A 20,085-nucleotide genomic window follows, 5' to 3' on the forward strand; every position below is an offset into this window, starting at 1 on the left:
GCAGACCGACGGCTGGATGGGGGCCTGCGTCTCATGCTTCAAAGAAACGAGAGCTCCCAGGGTACGAGACGCTGTGTAGGGGGCCAGAGTTCCTTTCTCCACACAAAGAGCTTGGCTCCAGGATCCTTTAGGAGTTTAGCTGGCACCATGGTGAACACACTCGACTTATTTGAAGGTTTATTTTTAAGCTAGTAACACAGAGAATGTGACATATTTTTTAAATTTTATTTTATTTTTAGCTTTTCTTTTGATGCCACACCTGTGGTATATGGAAGTTCCTGGGCTAGGGGTCAAATCAGAGCTGCAACTGCACACCTATGCCCCAGCCACAGCTCCAAGCCACATCTTTTGGCAACGCCAGATCCTTAACCCACTGAGCAAGGCCACAACCTCATGTCAGGTTCTTAACCTGCTGAGCCACAATGGGAACTCCCAAGAATGTGACTTACATCACTGGAAACTTAGACGTGGCGCTCCTCCAGGGCGGGCGCATGTCTCTACGCCACAGACACAGAGCAGTGTGTGCTCAGCGAATGTGTGTGCGAACATGAAAAGAAAAAGCACCATGGAGTTCCCATTGTGGCTCAACAGGAACGAATCTGACTAGCATCCATGAGGACACAGGTTTGATCCCTGGCCTCTCTCAGTGGGTGAAGGATCCCGCGTTGCTGTGGCTGTGGTGTGGCCAGTGGCTACAGCTGTGGTTTGACCCCTCTGGGAACCTCCACATGCCATGGGTGCGGCCCTAAAAAGACAAAGAAAGAAAGGAAGGAAGGAAGGAAGAAAGATAGGAGTTCCCATTGTGTCGCAGAGGAAACGAATCCAACTAGGAACCATGAGATTGTAGGTTCGACCCCTGGCCTCTCTCAGTGGGTGAAGGATCCGATGTTGCCATGAGCTGTGGTGTAGGTCGCAGACATGGCTCAGAAACTGCGTTGCTGTGGCTGTGGTGGCAGCGGTAGCTACAATTAGACCCCTAGCCTGGGAACCTCCATATGCCTCGGGTGCGGCCCTAAAAGGACAAAAGACAAAAAAATAAATAAATAAAGTGGCTCATAATATTCACATACTACTCTTTTTATTGCAGTATCTATAGGGCTATCCTTTCTCTCATCCATGATATTAGGAATTTGTGTCACGTTTTGCTTCTTCTCCCCAGGTCTGATAATTTTTTTTTATTGGATGCTGGATACCGGAAATTTTATGTTGTGGACTGAGTTTTCTTGTCTTTGTTTAATGAATGTTGGGCTTTGTCTTGGTAGGCAATAAGTTATTTGGGATTCGGCTTGACACTTTCAAGCTTTGTTTATAAGGTTTCTAAGGGTAAGTGTAAGTTAGGATCTTTACAGGGTCATTTTACATTTTGGGGTTCGATGGGTGTCCCAAGGGATCGACAAAGTCTCTGCTGTCTGGCTGGTGGGAACTCTAGGAACTGTTCAGCTCACAGCTTCCTGGTAACTATTTGCCCGGTTTTTGAAGTTTCACCCTATGTATAAACACTAATACTTAGCAAAGCCTCAGGGGGACTCCGTGAAGCATTTTGGGGCTCTTTTTCTGTGCAGTCTCCTCCCTTCAGAAACCCCTCCTTGCTATCTCCGTCCACCTTGGCCTCCGTGAACTTCAGATTCTGTCTCCATGACTCAGTAAGACCGCAGTATCCTTGTGGTCAGCCCCTTGCTGCATTCTGGTACAGATGGTGGCTTCAGACAGAATGCTAAGGAAAGTAGAGGGCCTACGCCATTTGTTTTCTTTCTTTTAAGGATCACGATCCTAATTGCAAAGTCTGAAAACAGGCGTTTCGTGTATTTTGTCCAGCTTCTAGCTGTTTTCAACAGGAGGTGTCCACGGCTACCACACCATCTCTGGAAACAGCGGACTCCCTGGGTAATTTTTAGCTGCTAGGGACCGATGGACACTCTCTTGTCGCCTAAAGCATTCGGCATAACCATGAAGATAAAGGAGAAATCACATACCGCGATGATTCTTTTAACTCACAACAGAAAAGTTTCCTCTTACCCGCCCACTCCTGATGTGGGAAAGACACACTCCTTGCTTTGCACAGTCCTTTTCTGTGCAGATGCAGCACGACGAGCAGATTGACAGATGGGGAGTCAGAGTATATGTGAGGTGCCTTTGGCCCCAGTATCCAGAAGCCTCTGACCTGAGCTGGTTGCCCCTTTCCCCAGGAAGGAGGGCTGCAACTGCTCATTTGGGAGACTTCATTTTCTAGGAACGCAATCTGATCGAGAGCTGACCCAGAAACACTTAGCTTTTAGCTGGCAAGAATTACTCTAGTCAGCTGTAGAGCTTCAGTATCATCTGGTTCAGTAGGAGCATGACCCTCAAGACAGACAGACATGGGTTGAATCTTGACTCTACAACTTTCCAGTTTTGACATAACCGAGGGCCTCAATTTTCCCTTCCGTAAAATAGGAAAGCAGCAATTCCATCATTAGACTGTCCTAAGATCATATATTTCAGACAGCACCAGCTTTGCATGCAGGGTACCCAGAGCACAGGTAACTCAACCTGTCTGGTAATTTGAACAGACGCCTCACCAAAGACAGTCCGCAGATGGCAGATAGGTAGATGAAAAGATGCCCCACCTGATACGTCATTAGGGAACTGCAAATTAAAACAACAGTGAGATACCACTGCACAATTACTGCATGTGGCTAAAATCCAAAACACTAACACCACCAAATGCTGACAAGAATGCGGAGTGACAGGAAATCTCATTCACTGAGTGGAAATGCAGAATGGTAGAGCACTTTGAAAGACACTTTGGCAGCTTCGTATAAAACTAAACATACTCTTTCCATATGATCCAGCAGTCACACTCTTTGGTATTTACCCAAATGAGTTGAAAACTTACATACAAACAAAAATCTGTATATGAATGTTTATCATACTTTTATTCATAATTGCCAAATCTTCAAAGCAACCAAGATGTTTTTCAGTAGGTGAATGGAAAAACAAACTACAGTAAATTCATAGAATGGAATAGCGCTCAGCAATAGAAAGAAATGAGCTAGAGTTCCTGCTGTGGCGCAGTGGGTTAAGCATCTGACAGCAGCAGGTGGAGTCGCTGCAGCGGCATGGCTTGGCTCCTCAAGCCAGCACTGTGGGTTAAAGGATCTGGCTTTGCTGCAGCTGCATCACAGGTTGCAACTCAGATTCAGTCCCTGGCCCAGGAACTTCTATATGCTACAGGACGGCCATGAAAAATAAAGAGAGAGAGAAAGAAATGAGCTATCAAACCACAAAAAGACATAGAGGAAGCTTAAATGTATATCGTTAAATGAATGAAGCCAACATGAAAAGACTATATTCTATACGATTTTAACGACATGACATTCTAGAAAAGTCAAAACTATTTAAAAAAGTGAAAAGGTTAGTGGTTGCCAGAGGCTCAGGGGAAGGAGAAAGGGATGAATAGGTGCAGCCCAGGGGATTTTAGGCAGTGAAACTCTTCTATGTGACACCGTAAGGGTGGATGTGTGTCATTATACATTCGTCAAGGCCCACAGAATGTGCAGCACAGAGTGAACCCTAGTGTAAACTATGGCTGTCAGTTCCTAATATGTCAGTGTCAGCTCATCACTTAAAACAAAGGTACCGCACTGACGCAAGACCTTAGGAATGGGGGAAACGGAGGGGAGGGGGGTGAAGGGACATAGTGGAACTCTGCAGTCGCTGCTCGCTTTTTCTGTTATTCTAAAACTGCTCTAAAAACTCAAGTCAATTCAAAAATCAGTAATGGCCACATGATAATGTATAACTGGAGAACAAGCGAATGGTCAGCAAGGGCGAGAGACGGGCGGTGGTGGACAAGGGCAGAAGCGCTGTGACTGTAAAGGGACACAGAAACAGGGAGAGGTGCTTGTCCAACAGCCCGTATCTTTTTCCTTCTCCTGCCACTGCCCTCAGCATACGGAAGTGCCCCACCTATGCCACAGCTGCACTAGCGCTGGATCCATAAGCACCACTGCCTAACCCACTGCACTGGGCTAGGGATTGAGCGGGCGCAGCCACAGAGACGAGCCGGATCACGAACCCACGGCACCACAGCAGGAACCCCTAGCTCTGTATCTTGATTGCAGCGATGACCCACATGAAGCGACGCTTTTGAGAATGTGACATACAAACATAGCCCGCACTGTACCAATGTCAGTTCCTGGTGTGACTACTGCGCTAAGACGCGGCGAGGAAACTGGCGAAGGACACCCAGGACTTCCCTGCACCCTTGGCAACTTCCTGTGATTCTACAATTGCATAATCACACAAGGTGTTTAAAAATAAATATCTGAACCAAGAGGAATCTAAGTAGATGTGAATGGTAAATGCCACGTAGCATCCTAGATGGGATCCTGGAAGAGAAAAAGACGTTAGGAGTTCCCGTCACGGCACAGTGGAAACGAATCCGACTAGGAACCATGAGGTTGCGGGTTCGATCCCTGGCCTTGCTCAGCGGTTGAAGATCGGGCGTTGCCTTGAGTTGTGGTGCAGGTGGCAGGCGCGGGTTGAATCTGCCATCGCTGTGGCCCTGGTGTAGGCCGAGGGCTACAGCTCCGATTCAACCCCTACCCTGGGAACCTCCATATGCTGCAAGTGCGGCCCTAAAAGGACAAAAGACCAAAAAGCAAACAAACAAACAAACAAAACAGGACATGTGAATAAAGCACAGAGTTTAGTGAAAAGTAATGTATCTGTAGTGGCACATTAATTTTGACAAATGCACCATAGTAAGATAAGATGTTAATACTAGGGGAAACTAGGAGTTCCAGCTGTGGCGAAACGGGATTGGCGGCGCCTCTGCAGAAGCAGGACGAAGGTGCGACCCCACCCCCCACAGTGGAGTTATGGGAATTCCAGGTGCCCCTGGACAGCCAAAAAGAAAAAAAGAAAAAAATACATAAAGTCATCAAGCCACACTTAAATTAAGAAATAATAATAATAATAGGGGAAACTAGATGTAGAATATAGGGGAACTCTCTGTTCTACCCTTGCAATAATTCTGCAAATCTAAAGCTATTCTCAAATACAAAGTTTACTTAAAAATAATAAATAAATGGTGACAAGCTAATAAGATACATAGTCCAAGTACATAAGAACTTATATCCAGAATATATGAAGAATTCCTACAAACAGTTTAAAAAGAAACAACAGCCAACTCAATTTAGGAATCTACAAAAGACTTAAATAGACATCTCACCAAAGAGAAAAAGAGAAAAACAAAATGGACAATAAACATATGAAAAGGTGTTCAACATCAGTAAGTCATCAAAGAACTGCAAATTAGAACCGCTGTAAGGTAGAATCATCCATCGAAGGAATGGCTAAAATTTAAGCAACTGACAACACACAGTGTCGGTTAAGACGTGGAACGACTAGAATTCTCAGGCATTGCGTGTGGAGTGCAAACTGGATCCATCACTTGGGCAAATCTTTGGCAGCGCCAACTAAAACTAAGCATTCATATGACACTACATACACTCTAAAGAAATTAGCGTTTGTGTCTATATCAGAAGGCTCGCACAAGAATGTCTGAAGCAGTGATCTTTGTAATTGCTCAAAACTGGAAATGATCCAAAAATCTTTTAACAGAATGGATAAATAAATTCATACAATGGAATACTACACTGAAATCGAAAAGGACAAACTTTTTTTTTTTGGTCTTTTTGCCATTTCTAGGGCCGCTCCTGTGGCATACGGAGGTTCCCAGGCTAGGGGTCGAATCGGAGCTGTAGCCACCGGCCTACCCCACAGCAACACGGGATCTGAGCCATGTCTGCAACCTACACCACAGCTCAAGCAACGCCCGATCCTTAACCGAACCTTCAACCTCATGGTTCCTAATCGGATTCGTTAACCACTGAGCTACGGCGGGAACTCCAAAAAAGGACAAACTATTTTTATACACACGATACGGATGAATCTCCCTGACAATGTTGAATGAAAGAAGTCACACACAGATACAATATATATTGTGACCCCACTTATACTCAAAAGTAGGAGTTCCTGGAAACGAATCTGACTAGGAACCATGAGGTTGTGGGTTCGATCCCCGGCCTTCCTCAGTGGGTTAAGGATCCAGCTTTGCCTTGAGCTGTGGTGTAGGTTGTAGACGTGGCTCGGATCCTGCGTTGCTGTGGCTCTGGTATAGGCCGGCAGCTATAGCTCCGATTAGATCCCTAGCCTGGGAACCTCCATATGCCATGGGAATGGCTCAAGAAAAGGCAAAAAAAACACTAAATAAATAAATAAAGAAGTGGGAATTTCGCATATGACATAGGTAACACCTTAAAGTAACTGGAAAAGTACAAGTGGCTTAGTGGACAGTTTTAGAAAAAAACTTTTTTTTTTTTTTTTTGGTCTTTTTAGGGCCACACCTATGGCATATGGAAGTTCCCAGACAGGAAGCTGAATTGGAGCTGCAGCTCCTGGCCTACACCGCAGCCACAGCAATGCAGGATCTGCACCTTGTATGCGACCTACACCACAGCTCACCACAACACTGGATCTTTAACCCACTGAGCAAGGCCAGGGATCGAACCTGCATCCTCGTGGATACTAGTCGGGTTCGTAACCTGCTGAGCCACAATGGGAACTCCAAAACTGACTCTTTATAAGAACAAAAATAAAACTGGGTCCTTACCTCACACTACATACATAAGTAGATCCCAGAGAGATTACAGACATAATTTTGAAAATCACAACTAAAAAGCCATAGAAAATGTGTAAGAAAACTTTATCTTCTTTTTGGCCACGCCTGCAGCATGTGGAAGTTCCCTGGCCAGGAAATGAACCCACCCCGCAGCAGTGACCCAAGCCACAGCAGTGACAACACCAGATCGTTAACCTGTTGTGCCACCAGGTAGCTCTGAGAATTTTTTTTTCTTACTTAGAGAAAGGAAAAGGCTTTTGAAACTCAAAACCAAAAAATGCGTCTACATGCAAATAAAGATTTCTGTCCAATACAAGTTACAATAGACAAAGTTAATAGATTGCAAACACTATAAAGATATTTACCACATCTAAAACCCATAGAGGATTATTATCCAGTATATATGCTGATTTCCTGCAAATTGGTACAATTAAGACCCCCAAGGAAAAGTGGAAATATATTATTAAGAAGCAATTCACAGAAGGGGAAACTTGAATTGCTAAATGGGACATAAAGAAGAAACACTAGGGAGTTCCTGTTGTGGCTCAGTGGCAAGGAACCCGACTAGGAACCATGAGGATGTGGGTTTGATCCCTGGCCCTGCTCAGTGGGTTAAGGATCCTACACCGTGAGCTGTGGTGTAGGTCGCAGATGCGGCTCAGATCCCGTGTTGCTGTGGCTGTGGCTGTGGCCGGCAGCTGTAGCTCCGATTCAACCCCTAGCCTGGGAACTTCCATATGCTGCAGGTGCAGCCACAAAAATCAAAAAAGAAAAAGAAAGAAAGAAAGAAAGAAAAAGAAAACTCAAAGATACCGTTGTATAGCACCCAGTATTTGCAAGTGTATGAGAAGACCGACCCTCTTGTGCACTGCTCATGAAATATAAGCTGACCCAACCACTCTGGAAAATAATCTGTAGTATTTAGCAAAATCAAATAATGCCTACACACTATAAGGTAGTGCTCCCAGCCCTAGGTCTACATTTCAGAGCATGTTTTTCATGGCTTTTTTGTTTCGGGGAAAAGTGGGAGGGAATCCAGATATCCGTCTTTAGGACAGTGGAAAAGACAACGGTAGTAAACCCACCCTGGACGCTGCGCCGCAGTTAAAAGCAATGGTCTCAGTGCACCCACAGCAACACGAGCGGGTCTTGGAAGGACAGCGCTGTGTGGAAACAGGAAGCAAATGAATAAAATGCATAGCATAATGACACTGATATAAATTACAAACCCTTACACATGCCACTTCTGACCGTAACAGAGTACGTATGGGAATAGCCATCTCACTAAAAACAACCATAAAACTGGACAGAATATAGGAGGTCTAGTTCCAGACAGAAGAAAAAAGACAGTGTGAGACTGTGATTGCTGAGAGAAAGGAAACTTCCCACGGGAGCCCTGTGATGGTCCCTCCATCTGAGGATAATTCTTAACCACAACTTAAAAAAGGGGTTTGGGCAGAGATCAGAGCTCAGAACAGAAGAAATTGCTGGAATATTTGGGATAAGATTTCCAAGAGGGAGTTCCCATTGTGGCTCTTGACTAATATCCATGGGGATGCAGGTTTGATCCCTGGCATCGATCAATGGGTTAAGGATCTGGTGTTGCCATGAGCTGTGGTGTAGGTTATAGATGCAGCTCGGATCCCGGGTTGCTGTGGCGTAGGTATAGGCATAGGCGGCAGACGCAGCTGTGTTTCGACCCCTAGCCTGGGAAGGTGTGGCTCTAAAAAGACAAGAAAAAAAAAAAAAAAAAAAGGAAGAAATATATGCAGAGAAAATGATAAAGGAAATGCAACAAAATGTTAACATTTGAAAAGGCAGGGTAAAGAGTATGTGGGAATTTTTGTACTCTTGCAAACTCTGAAAATAGAAATAAAAAATAATAATTGAGGAGTTCCCGTCGTGGCGCAGTGGTTAACGAATCCGACTAGGAACCATGAGGTTGCGGGTTCGGTCCCTGCCCTTGCTCAGTGGGTTAACGATCCGGTGTTGCCGTGAGCTGTGGTGTGGGTTGCAGACGCGGCTTGGATCCCGCGTTGCTGTGACTCTGGCATAGGCCGGTGGCTACAGCTCCGATTCGACCCCTGGCCTGGGAACCTCCATATGCCGAGGGAGCGGCCCAAGAAATAGCAACAACAACAACAACAACAAAAGACAAAAGACAAAAATAATAATAATAATAATAATAATTGATAAAATTGATAAATAAAAAAATGTAGGAGCTCCTGCTGTGGCACAGTGGGTTAAAGATCAGGTGTTCCTGGGCTAGGGGTCAAATCAGAGCTGCAGCTGCAGCTGCAGGCCTCTGCCACATCCATGGCAACACTGAATCTCAGCCACATCTGCAATCTACTGCAGCTTGCAGCAATGCCAGATCCTTAACCCACTGAGCGAGGCCAGGGATGGAACCTGTATCCTCCCAGAGACACCCCTGGGTCCTTAACCTGCTGAGCCACAACAGGAACTCCCAAGCGTGGTTTTGGTCCTGGCCTGGGACAGTGAGTCAAGGATCCAGCGTAGCTGCAGCTGTGGCACAGGTTGCAGTGCAACTGGGATTTGATCCCTGGCCTGGCAACTTCCATACGCTGCAGGTACAACCAAAAAAGGAAAAAAAACCTTAAAATTAAAATTACAAATACAAAAGTAAAAAGTTAAAAATTAAAATAACTTAAAAATAGCCCACATTGTCACATTTTTTCCCTCATAAACAACAGAAATTTACTTTCTCACAGTTCTGGAGGCTAAAAGTACAAGAAGAAGGTGTCTGCAAGGCTGGCTCCTCCTGGGCGTCTCTCCCTGGCTTAGAGGTGGTCGCCTCCTCACTGGGTCCTCCCACAGTGCTTCCTCCGCAGACACTGTGTTCCTGGGTGTCTCTTTTCGTGTGTCCTGATATCCCCTTATAAGGACACTGGTCAAGGGGGATTAGGCCCTACCCTAACAGCTTCATTTAATTCTCTTCTCTTAAGGCCTTATTTCCAAACAGAGTCACATTCTGACAGTTCAAGCTTTGACCTATGCATTTGGGGGAAGGGGAACTATTCAGCCTGTAACACCTTCAGTCCTTTTTCTTTCCTAACTTCTCTTTGTCTCTTCAAATATTTTAAAAAATAAAAGTCACCTGTGATGATAGCTTTCTCAGTTTATTCTTATAATTCTATCAGTCACTTTACTTATATTTTGGGGGCTATGTTACTTCCTGGGGAATGGAAACTGCTATCATCATGAAATGATTCTTTTAACTCAGCGATTCTTTTCATTAAAATCTATTTTATCTGACATTTAAAAATGCCTACTCACACAAAATTATATTTTCTGTTTTACAAGGATAATGATTATTTAAGGATACAGATCAAATATATCAAACAGTTGCCGTGGAAGCAAGAGTCACAGACGATGGACATGCGGCCCCTGATGATAACACGTTATGAACTGAGATTATAATTAACTTTTTTTGTGGCCGCACTCACAGCATGCCCAAGGTCCTGGGCCAGGGTTCCAGCCCTCACCCCAGCAGGGACAGCACTGGATCCTCAACCTGCTGTGCAACCAGGGAACTCCCTAACTCCACTCTTTACACCAGAGATCCAACAAGTAGGAAGGAAAGAAGGGAAAAAGTAAGGCTGGAAAGATGGAAGGAAGGCCCATACAGCTCAAAATTATTTATTTTCAAGGAGTCCAGGAGGACTTTTCAGATCCTTACATAGTACACTTCCTGAACTTAGAGGATGACAGAGAGATAGTGCCCTGAGTGGAGTCAGAATGAAGAACATTCCAGGAAGACGGCATGACAGGTATAGGGACATAGGAGCATTTCAGGGTGGAAAGGGGAGGACGATAATGAGAGAGAAATTCAGAAAGGTCAGCCAGTACCACAATGTAAAAGTGTATGTTAGACTTTGGGCTACAGGTAAAAATACTTTTAAAAATTTCTTTTGGGAGTTCCCATTGCAGCACAGCGGAAACAAATCCAACTAGGAACCATCAGGTTGCAGGTTCAATCCCTGGCTTTGCTCAGTGGGTTAAGGATCCGGCCTTGCCGTGAGCTGTGGTGCAGTTTGCAGACACGGCTCAGGTCTGGCATTGCTGTGGCTCTGGCGTAGCCTGGCGGCTACAGCTCCAATTGGACCCCTAGCCTCCATATGCCGAGAGTGTGACCCTCAAAAAGACAGAAATACCAAAGAAAATTTTTCTTTCTTTCTTTCTTTTTTTTTTTGCTTTTTAGGGCTGTACCCTCAGCATGTGGAAGTTCCCAGGCTAGGGGTCCAATCGGAGCTACAGCTGCTGGCCTACACCACAGCCACAGCAACACCAGCCAGATCCTTAACCCACTGAGCGAGGTCAAGGATCAAACCTGCATCCTCACGGTTCCTAGTTAGGTTTCTTAGCCACTAAGCCATGAAGGAAAGTCCTAAAAATTTCTTTTCAATTAAAATATAGTTGATTTACAATGTTCTGTCAATTTTAGCTGTACAGCAAAGAGGTCCAATCCTACATACATACATTTTTTTTCTCATATTATCTTCCATCATGTTTTATCACAAGTGATTGGGTATAGTTCCCTTGTTGCTTATCCATTTAAAAATACTTTTTAAGGAGTTCCCATCATGGCTCAGTCGTTAACGAATCCGACTAGGAAACATGAGGTTGTGGGTTTGATCCCTGGCCTTGCTCAGTGGGTTAAGGACTGGCGTTGCTGTGAGCTGTGGTGTAGGTCACAGATGTTGCTCAGACCCTGCGTTGCTGTGGCTGTGGTGGAGGCCAGCAGCTATAGCTCCAATTAGACCCCTAGCCTGGGAACCTCCATATGCTGCAGGAGCGGCCCAAGATATGGCAAAAAGACAAAAACAAAAAACAAACTTTTTAAAAGACCATAGTGTAGAATGGTTAAAAAGCTCAGATTTTGGAGTTCCTGTTGTGGCTCAGCAGGTTACAAACCCAACTAGTAGCTATTAGGATTCGGGTTTGATCCCTGACCTTGGTCAGTGGTTAAGGATCCAGTGTTGCCATGAGCTGTGGTGTAGGTTGCAGGCGAGGCTCAGATCCAGCGTTGCTGTTGCTGTGGTTGCTGTGGGGTAGGCCAGCAGCTGCAGCTCCAGTTCGACCCCCAGCCTAGGAACTTCCATATGCCTCAAGAGTGCCCATTAAAAAAAAAAAAAAATTGAATTAAACATTTTTTTAAAAGCTCAGATTCGAATTAAAAAAAAAATCCTTGGACTTGAGTCTAAACTATACCACGTGACAGGTGTATGACTTTGGGCAAGTTTTTAATCTCAATGAGATTCAACTTCTCATTATGAAAATTTAAGTAATAATGATATTTATCTCAGCAAGTTTGTGAGGCATGAGAAAATGGACATAAAAGTTCTAAACAGTACCTGGCATACAGTCAACATCCAGGATGTGACTTTTATTCTTACTGTTGTTGTTACTTCGTGATCATCACCATGATTTATTATTTGAACCAGAGACTTACTGCATTTTAGAAAGATCATTCTGGCAACAACATACAAGGTGACTTGGGAGGCGTGAGAAAAGGAGCAGATAAATGAGACAGAAGCGAGTTGCCGTGGGCGAGGCAAGAGGTGAGTAGGACCTAAGTGCCGCTCGAGAAAGAATACTCACTTCACTTGTCAGGAAGTAAAGTCCACGGGTCTTTCCTAACCCTCCCAGGCGCCGCTCCAGACCCTCTTGGCTGCAGGTGTCGTGACCAATTCTGTGTGGTTTTCAACCACTTTCCTCCAGGTGCCATCTGACAGCGTCTCCTTTCAGGCCTCGGCTTCCCTCTCACTTCCTGACCTGGCACTTCTCTGACTACGGTCTCGGATCCAGTGGGAACCTGCTGGGTGTTTGCACGTCGTAACCCAGACGGGCCCAGAGAGGTTTAAGTCTTGTGGGGAGACCTTTAACCAATGAGGGCAGGAACGGACAAACAAATTCTCCCCTTAGGTGGAGAGTCCTGAGTTGCATTTCAAAGAGCTCCTCAGACGGTCCTCACAGGATCTAGGCCCCAGGTGTCCAGAACCGCATAGCCCCCCTTCATGCTGGCTTCTTCCTCTTACTTGTTTTAACTCGGGTTGTCCCTTACTTTGCCCTCTAGGATCATGTAAGCAGTCACGATTTCTCTGAAATAATCACATAAGCCTTTGTCTCCGGCTCTGCTCTCAGGGCGACCCAGGCTAAGAACTGCGGGTTGTGGAAACTGGTCTTAGAGAGCAGCAGCTAAGGCCGGTACTGCACCACCTGCGAGGGCTTCGCTGCTGTCGATGACCGGCAGAGTGACCCCCCCCCCCCCCGGCATCGCTACGCTTGACGGGGATGCGGTGCAGGTGAGAGAGCGGTGCTGGCTGTGTGCACAGTGGCCATGGTCCTTGAGGGGTATGGGGCGATGGTCCCTGTGAAGGGCGTGAAGGGGGTTCACTTTCTATTAACCTTGAAAGACTTGAAGAAAACAGGAGAAATGGAGTTCCTGCTGTGGCTCAGCAGGTTAAGAACCTGACACAGTGTCCGTGCGGACTCAGGTTCAATCCCTGGCCTCCCTCAGTGGGTTAAGGATACTGGTTGCCACAAGCTGCAGTATAGGTCACAGATGAGGCTTGGATCCGGCACTGCTGTGGCTGTGGTGTAGGCCAGCAGCTGCAGCTCTGATTCAACCCTAGCCCGGGAACTTCCATAAGCTGCACGTGCAGCCCTGAAAAGCAAAAACAAACAAACAAACAAACACTTGAATGGATCAGCATGAGAATTTTGAACCCATGGATTCTCTCAAGCCCTAGCAGAAGCAATTCCTGCCCCTAACTGAGGAGGGAAATCTCCCCTCACTTGAGGACGCTCTAAAGGTTTGACCTAAGGCAGAAGCCCCAGAAGATGATCCTTGTCCTAAAAACCTGTCCCTGTCACCCTCATTGCTCCAGGCTCATAACACTGACACGCTACCTCGGGATAGCCTGGGGGGGGTATCCTTCCTGCTCCAAGAGAAAACAAATGATACACCAAGAGAATCATAGGACTTGGCTAATCCCCCCAACGAAACCAAAGGGCTGTATCTTGAGAATGTTAGAGCAAGCGCGTGGACTATTAGACTAAATAGCTGAGAATTTATTGACACGGAGGCACTTGCCCAAGACTCAGATTCCGCTTTCTGCCAAGAACACGCTTGGAGCTGGTCCTAATATCCTGCTGGGATGGCTCTTTTGAAGCCGGAATACAAGGAGCGGTCAACACATCAACACGACTTCTAGCAATTAGTAAGCGGCTCTGACTCTGCAGAAAGTGAGGACCGAGACCGTTTTGCTTTAGTGGAAAAGACATTCCTACCCACTTCCTCTCCTGCCCGAGGCTGTTTTATTTAACGCTCCTGCTCTGTCACGATATGGTCTGCAGTGACCTTGATCTCTTAACATTCCGCAGAGTATCACAGTGGTCCAATATATTAAAAACATCGTCGGAGTTCCCGTCGTGGCGCAGTGGTTAACGAATCCGACTAGGAACCATGAGGTTGCGGGTTCGGTCCCTGCCCTTGCTCAGTGGGTTAACGATCCGGTGTTGCCGTGAGCTGTAGTGTAGGTCACAGACGTGGCTCGGATCCCGCGTTGCTGTGGCTCTGGCATAGGCCGGTGGCTACAGCTCCTATTTGACCCCTAGCCTGGGAACCTCCATATGCCTCGGGAGAAGCCCAAGAAATGGCAAAAAGACAATAAATAAATAAATAAATAAATAAATAAATAAATAAAAACATCATACTAATTGGAACTGGTGAGCAGGGCTGATAAATACTCCCAGAAGCCCTAGGGATACATATGTAGACTCTGTAAACTCACGAAAATGTATGAGATGAACACACGGGTGAAGTGTTTCTGGATCCAATGGTTTGTGGCATCTCTTTTGTGTTCCTTTGTTTGTTTCAGCTGCACCTGCGGCCTGCAGAAGTTTCCAGGCCAGGGACTGAACTGAAAACAGCAAGGGCAATGCCATAGCTAGGCCACCAGGGAACTCCGTGGCATCTCCTAAAGACTAATGGAGAAGTTGCTTCACCTTGCACTAAGAAGAGCAAAAGAAACTGTGCTTGGTAGGCTTCTTTCAATTATGAGAGCAGCATATTCCACTTGGGAACACTGCGTTAGGATCTTCCAATCAGCATATATTGCAATTCTGCTCTATGCGCAAACCAGATCCGGTTCAATGCCATGTTCAAAGACAACTGACACCATGAAAGAATGAAAACTGAGAAATGCATAGAAGACAGGCGACACATCAGTAGAGGAGAAGTAATTAAGCACCCGTTCTATGCTTGGCTTTATGTTTGGCTCTGCTATGAAGGTAACAGAGAAGAAAAATCATTGCATTTACTTCAAGGTACTCGTAATGTAATAGAAGTGATGTTTTCCTATACCACAGAGTTGGGAGTGAGAACTATTCTTAAAAGAAGTAGAAATGGGAGTTCCCTGGTGGCCTAGCAATTAAGGACTTGGCATTGTCACTGCTGTGGCTCAGGTTTGCTCCCTGGCCTGAGACTTCTGCATGCCGCAAGAAATGGACAAAAAAATAAAAAATAAAATAAAATAAAAAGAAGTAGAAATGGGAGCTCCCAGGAGAGATGAAGCTATTCCTTGCAGCTAAGATATCAGGATGGAGGAGGTGGTGCCTGAGCTGGACTCTGGATACATAACACTGAATCGTGCAATGCCGAGGGCAGAACAGTGCAAGCAGAGGAGACGGCAGAGGTACAGAAGTGGGAGAGCATGATTTGGAGAAGATGTAGTTAGGATTTTTGGCTGCAAAGGTCGCATTCCCTTAAGGGATAAAGATTCCCTCCAAGGCTATGTGGGGAACTAAAGAAGACAGGGCTCTTAATCATGCAGGACTGAGGCCTCGTGGGGGATGAAATTCTGTCTGGGAACTGGAAGGTTATACCGATCCAAAGCAGCTCGAACAATCAGGCATTTTGTCAGGAGCCCTGTCCTGGTCTGCTGCTGAGTAGGGATGCTCTCTCTGCGTCGGCTGCTCTTGCTACCATCATGGACCCTCTCGATTTGCTTCTGCGTACTCAGACTTCCGCCTACTCTCAGCTTCCTCTGTGCTATAACTCATAGCCTTTTCTCTGTGTGCTTTCAGCTTCTTACCCTGCCATTAGCTACTTGACTGTCTCGGTCTCACATTCAATCTTTGCAAGAAAAAAATTTGATCGAACTGGTTAATTATTATCATTCCTATTGAACATCTCTTGGGCACCTGACAGACTGTGAATAGACTCGTCAATAAGATGATTCAAAACTGACGGAGCCCAGTGGCACAGAACAAGGTGACCTCAGAGTTATGGGAGTGGGAGGCACTGCTCCAAAACCAGGAATATCAAGTGAAGACACTTGGCCTGATCCTAAGTAAAGTGAAGAGAAATAAACCTGAGACAAGACGATCGAGGCCGTAAGTGCCAGGATGGGGCATTTAGAGGTATTTGTCTAGGCTGAGTTCTTCTCCGCCTTATCAGACCTCTTTTGTGATGTCCCACAGTCTACTCTTAAGTGAGGTCTAGAGTCTAAACACGCATTTTTAAAGAATCAATATGGTGCTTTAACTAGAATACAAGGAATAAAAGGAAAGTGATTTATAATAAAGTAATGTGTATTTCAACGTGCAGTCACTCACGGATGGCTACCCTAGAAGTCATAAAGCAGTCGTCAGATGCTTATAACAACACAAAACAAAATTGTAGATGTTCCAGCTACAATTCAGAGCGATGTGTGTGTCAGTGACTCAGATGCCAGCAACAACATTAACGCCAGTAATGTAATTTTGTGAGACGGTACCATCAACTCCTAGCATAGTGTGCAGCACTCAGTTAAATTTAGTGTTTTTGAGATGAAAATTTTCTTTTTCGTCTTTTTAGGGCCTCACCGGCGGCCTACGGAGGTTCCCAGGCTAGGGGTCTAATCAGAGCTGTAGCCGCCGGCCTACACCACAGCCACAGAAATTCCAGATCCGAGCTGCGTCTGCAACCTACACCACAGTTCACAGGAACACTGGATCCTTAACCCACTGAGCGAGGCCAGGGATCAAACCTGCGCCCTCATGGATGTTGTCTGATTCTTTTCTGCTGAGCCATGACATGAATTCGGAGAGGAAACATTTTTTGAAAGCAAGAGAGACACATTCAAGAGCTTTAAAGAGGAACTACCTGGATCAGAACAATCTTGAAGAAGATTTAAGGTCTTAAAAGATAATGAGCTTCATGGCCTGGGTTGTTTTCACATTTGGCTCATCTCCCATTGCAGCTCCAGGGCTTCTAAGCAGCAGGCACTCAATACCTGATTTATAATTGCACTAAGGTGAACCTAAGAATTTCTCCAGCAAAGTGCCCCTGGGGCCGTTTGGTATAAACTTATCTTCAGGCAGCTCCAGAAGAGCAGTGTTGGTGGAAGGGGTCTCCTCACCACAGGGCCCAGAGTCAGGCCTATCTCTCCTTCATACGGGCAGGACTCTGGAGTCTGACTAGAATGCTCTAGGTCCAGCTCTGCTGCCCAAAAAGCAGCATTCTGTCACATCATCTCAAGACTCACCAGCAGTAAGTACAAGGAGCAACAATCCCAGACGTCTTTAACAAAAAATCCATTCTATGTAGCGCGCTTACGATGTGTTTCGAATCTTGGTTTTGCCTGTTTGGAGAATGTCTCATTACCAAATACAGTGCCCGACACGTAATAACCTCACAAACGTGTGTCGAATGGATGAATGAATAGCAGCAGCTGAAAACAGTGCCTAAGACAGAAAAATGAAAAAGCACCAGAACCACATCTGGGACTCAGATTAGTTTTCAGTTTGAAGAACCCTTAAAGGGACTGATTCAAAAACAAGCATTCAGGCCAAACATCCAAAACAGCAAGGACAAAGTAATTTATGTTCATGGTTACAAACTGGTGCAGAGCAGCTTTAGATAAAATGTAACAGCTTTTTGTCCTTCTTTTTATGGCCCTACCTGTGGCCTATGGAAGTTCCCAGGCTGGGGTCAAATCAGAGCTACTGCTGCCGGCCTACACCACAGCCACAACCAATGCCACAGCTCGGGGCAGTGCTGGATCCTCCACCCCTGAGCAAGGCTAGGGATTCAACACGCATCCTCCCAAACACTATGTCTCATTTTTGACCCACTGAGCCACAACGGGAACTCCAAAAGTAACAGCTTCTTGGATTTCCTTCTCTCTGCACCTTCAGTCCCACTGCCCTCTCAGGTCCAAGTTTCTATATGGAAAACTTCATTCAAAAGATCTTATGACAGGAGTTCCCGTCGTGGCTCCGTGGTTAACAAATCCGACCAGGGACCATGAGGTCTCCGTTCGATCCCTGGCCCTGCTCAGTGGGTTAAGGGTCCGGCGTTGCCATGAGCTGTGTTGTAGGTCACAGACGCAGCTCGGATCCCACTTTACTGTGGCTGTGGTGTAGGCTGGTGGCTACAGCTCCAATTGGACCCCTAGCCCAGGAACCTCCATATGCCTCAGTTGCGGCCCTAGAATAAGGCAAAAAAAAAAAGATCTTATGACAATATAGACCTATTTCAGCTTTATTTGTTTTCTCTAAGAAATTGCTGATCTGCTTAAGAAGACTTACACATGGTGTTGACTTTCAAACAGGGGGGAAAGTTTGCAAGGAAACACATCTACTGTCTCAGCTTCGGTGGCCATGGTAGGTGTTTCCTATCATTAACGAGTCAGAGCCATTGTTCTCTAATAGCAAAAAGACAGTAAGATTTACTTACAATTAAACATTTATTTTATTTTTTATTTTTTTTTTTTAGGGCCACACTGGTGGCATATGGAAGTTCCCAGACTAGTGGTCAAATCAGAGCTGCGGCTACCAGCCTACACCACAGCCAAAGCAACACAGGATCCAAGCCACATCTGTGACCTACACACAGCTCATGGCAATGCCAGACCCTTAACCCACTGAGCGAGGCCAGGGATTGAACCCACATCCTCAATGGATACTAGTTGGGTTTGTAACCCGCTGAGCCACAATGGGAACTCCCATAAGAAAATGTTTATTGAGCACTCTGTGTAGGCAGGGTCCTAAACACTCACTTTAGAAATACGTCATTTCAGGAGTTCCCATTGTGACGCAGCGTAAACAAATCTGACTACGAACCATGAGGTTGGCCTTGCTCAGTGGGTTAAGGATCCGGCATTGCCGTGAACTGTGGTGTAGGCTGCAGATGAGGCTCAGATCCTGTGTGGCTGTGAGTGTGGTGTAGGCTGGCAGCTGTAGCTCCGATTAGACCCTTAGCCTAGGAACCTCCATATGCTGCAGGTTCGGTCCTAAAAAGAAAAAAAGCAAAAACAAAAAAACCAAACATCTCATTTCATTCGCACAGCAATTTATTAAGTATGTGCTGTTAATACTCCCATTTTTCAGATGAGAAAACTTAAGACTGAGGCAGTCGTACAGACGACAGTAAACAGTGGCACTTGAAACTGATTGATGAAAATCTGAAAATGTCTTACAACACAACCCTGAATCCCACATCTGTCAAACTCCTGGAAGGGTCTGGTCTTCTTCTTTTTTTCTTTTTCTTTTTGCTTTTTTAAGGCTGCACCCAAGGCATATAGAGGCTAGGGGTTAAATCAGAGCTGTGTCTGAGACCTACACCACAGCTCACGGCAACACCGGATCGCCAACCCACTGAGCAAGGCCAAGGATCAAACCCTCGTCCTCATGGGTACGGATTCGTTTCCACTGCATCACAACAGGAACCCCTGGTCTATCAAAATGTATACCTTACAGCATTAAAGAAAGGCTGTGATTATCCAGGTGGGATAAAATATCAAAATACCATTTGGGGAAATGATGCCAACTCTTAAAATCAGCCTTCCTGTCCTGCAGTGGTTGGCAGTCATGCTCCCTCGTTTTGCCCAGTGAGAATGTTTCCCTGCGGAGGACCGGGAACAACCGAGGCGCAATAGGCAACCTGCCGCCCAGAGAGCTTATGAATTACAGCAGTTAGAGGTGTGAAGCACATCATTCCTGCAAAGGGTTCCTGCTAGCTGCTCTATCAGACATCCGTGTCTCTTAGAGAATTAAAATATCAATTCAAGGGATTGGCTATTTAATCCAGATAATAATAAGACAATCGAGGCATAATAACCCTAAAGTTAACGGTGAGAACAACAACAACCTACAGTCAATAAATAACCTACAAGCACACCAACAACAATTCAGTAGTTTAAATAAATAATGCAGTTTTTAAAATAATGATCCTGAAGATCTGTAGGATATGGACCGATGTCACAGAACACAGCCTGAAAACAGGAAATGGAAAATGACAGCTCTGTCGCAGCTATGTAAAAATCTCTTTTCGTGAACATTAACTTAAAGAAAGAAGCAAAAGTAACTGTGGTTTTTGGTGGAGGGACTGTAATTCCACCGTCCCCCAG

The sequence above is a fragment of the Sus scrofa genome, chromosome 9 (assembly GCF_000003025.6).
Source record: "Sus scrofa isolate TJ Tabasco breed Duroc chromosome 9, Sscrofa11.1, whole genome shotgun sequence".
NCBI classification, from domain to species: Eukaryota; Metazoa; Chordata; class Mammalia; order Artiodactyla; family Suidae; genus Sus; species Sus scrofa.